The following is a 2,629-nucleotide window of genomic DNA, read 5'->3' on the forward strand; positions in this document are numbered from 1 at the left end:
GGAGGCTGACAAAAGAGTTTCATTTGACCTACACCCTTTTTGGTGGCAGCGGTGGTGGTGGGTGTGTGTGTGTGTGTTGAGCCGAATTAATCGCCACCTTTAAAAATCAGTACATTTCACATACAAATCCAAATTTCCCACTACCTTGGAAAATCCAAAGATGTGGCAGCAAGACCCAAATTTTCCCATGGCAGCCACTGGCTGGGCTGTAGCTTCCTTCCTTACAAGGCCACTGGCTTTCCAGTGTGCCAGACCCTGTCACCCTATTGTGTCTCCAACCCTGAGGCTGAGAGGTGGTTCCAGTGTATCTGTGATCATCCACTCTGGGTGGTCCAACACCCAGTTAATGGTAGGTACTGATTCTGTACCCCTTGGTGTGTCCCCCAGGTTCAGAGTAACGAGTATGAGGATGATGTCTTCTGAGTAGTTAGATTTATTGAATATTTACTCTGTGCCAGACGCTATTCCAAGGGCTCCATGGACCTTCACGACAACTCACGGAACTGATGTTACCATCCCGAGGATAGAGTAAGTCACTTGTACACAGCTAACTAGTGACGGAGCTGGATTCAAATCCAGACCTCCTGCCTTCAGAGCCACAGGGCTCCTAAGCACAATTCTCAGAACGGCTCATGTGTGTCTGAGGGGCAGAGAGAGCGCCGCTCAGCCCCGCCATCCTCTCCCTCATCTTGCTCCAGGAGCTGGAGAGAGGAATGGGCAAAGGTGGAGGGCCCCTGCTCAGGCCGAGCCATTCTCCAGCAACGGTTTGCTTGTCCTGCTCCTAGAGAAACAAAGGGCGCCCTGACTGACTGTAGGTGAGAGCGTGCTGTCCTGTTGCCTACAGTCAGATGGCACGGTGGCCAGAAAGGAGACCCTCCTGGAAAGATGAGGACTGTCCCCCCTTTGGCTTTCACGGACAGCCCACCACCATGCTCTTCTCGGCCACCGCACAGCAACCTTCCACGTGGCCCCTTAACGCAGACCCTTGTGTCCCGAGACCCAGGTTGTGTGAGAGCAGTGAGGTCCTAGAGGTGGACCCTGATCCGGACCCTGCTCTGTCCTCACTGCTCAGTGGTCTTGGGCAACTCGCTTTGCCTCTTGGAGATTTGGCTTCTTCTTTGGAAAGGGGATGAGCCTTGGTTCCCAAAGAGACAGAAGGGTTAAATGAGATGATATGGGAGTTCAGAGTGGACCAACTCTAGCCAGGGTTGCCTCATTCTTTCTCATCAGAGCACACAGCCCTCAGCCTGGTGGGCAGGAGAGCCAGGAGCCTGGAAACCATGTCCCGAGAGACACAGGGAGTGTGTAACTTGGGAGGACCTGGGGCCATGACCTGAGACTCCAACCCTCTGCTCTGTGGGGGACGCTCTCAGGCAGGATGCAAGAGCTGAGAAGGTGCAGCTTGGGAAGGCTGCTTACCTCCCCACCCTTCTCACGAGGACAGCTACCTACCGACAGGCGAGGGGAGGGAGATGCGGGGCGGGGGGGGGGGGTCCTGCTGGTGCCAGGAGGACAGGATGGGCCTTCTTCCCTGGAGATGTGCATGCCCACAGGGTGTATTAGGGGCTGCTTTTTAGGAATGTGGTCCTCAAATGTGGAACAAGAGCAGGGTCCCAGCACTGGGAGATCCTTTCTGCCTCTGAGAGTCCAGGATGAGTCACTCCTCTGCTCAAGAACCTACAGTGGCTCCCTAAGACTTCTCACATTGAGTCCTACCCTCCTGGTGCCTCCTAACCACCGTGTCCTTAAGGCTCAGAGCCACGTCCTTCCTTTACATTCCCTTCCTCAAACATTTCCTGCTCCATGTGCTCAGTTCCAAAAATCCTTCCATGTCAGCTGCTTAGCCTTGTCCCTGTCCTTGAGGCCTTGTTCTTTCTGTCCATTTGTCTAACAGACCTGTCCACATCACAGTCATCCAGGCTCACCAGCTCCATTTCTCTCCATGATACCTAGTCATCCTGCTCCCCAAGGCCTGAAGGGCCCTCCTCTGCACCACATTTGTCAGTAGGTCCTCAGGCCTATGGCACCCCTGCCGAGTCTGCCCACCTCTTCGCCCTGCCCCAGGCCACTGTCACACCCTGGTTCTCATCCCTGAATGACCACAGTGACTTTCTGACAGGTTCTCCGGCCTCTAGCCCCCTTGGCTTCTTCCCACCTGTCTGGTCCACCATGATTCTTCCAAAAAGCACCAGTGTGTTCACCCTCAGAACACCTCCTCCATCCTCATCATCAATAGAGAAGTTTTTCTTGTTTGTTCTGTTTTTTAATTTTTGAAAACTAAGAACTTTTATATATTTATATTTTGACTGTAACTTTGATTAAGCTATAGAAAGCCACGGGGCACCTGGGTGGCGCAGCCAGTTAAGTGTCTGCCTTCAGCTCAGGTCATGATCCCAGGGTCCGGGGATCGAGCCCCACATCGGGCTTCTCCCTCTCCCCTCCCCCTGCTTGTGCTCTCTCTAGCTATCTCTCTCTCTCTGTGTCAAATAAATAAATAAATAAAATTAAAAAAAAAAGAAAGCCACATATATAATTGGGTAAATAATGTTATATATTAAGTAAATGTAGATATGTATAATTTAAATAAAAATAAAAGTAAATATGGCGTCAGGGCGCCTGGGTGGCTCAG

The sequence above is a fragment of the Neomonachus schauinslandi genome, chromosome 5, assembly GCF_002201575.2.
Source record: "Neomonachus schauinslandi chromosome 5, ASM220157v2, whole genome shotgun sequence".
Taxonomy (NCBI): Eukaryota; Metazoa; Chordata; class Mammalia; order Carnivora; family Phocidae; genus Neomonachus; species Neomonachus schauinslandi.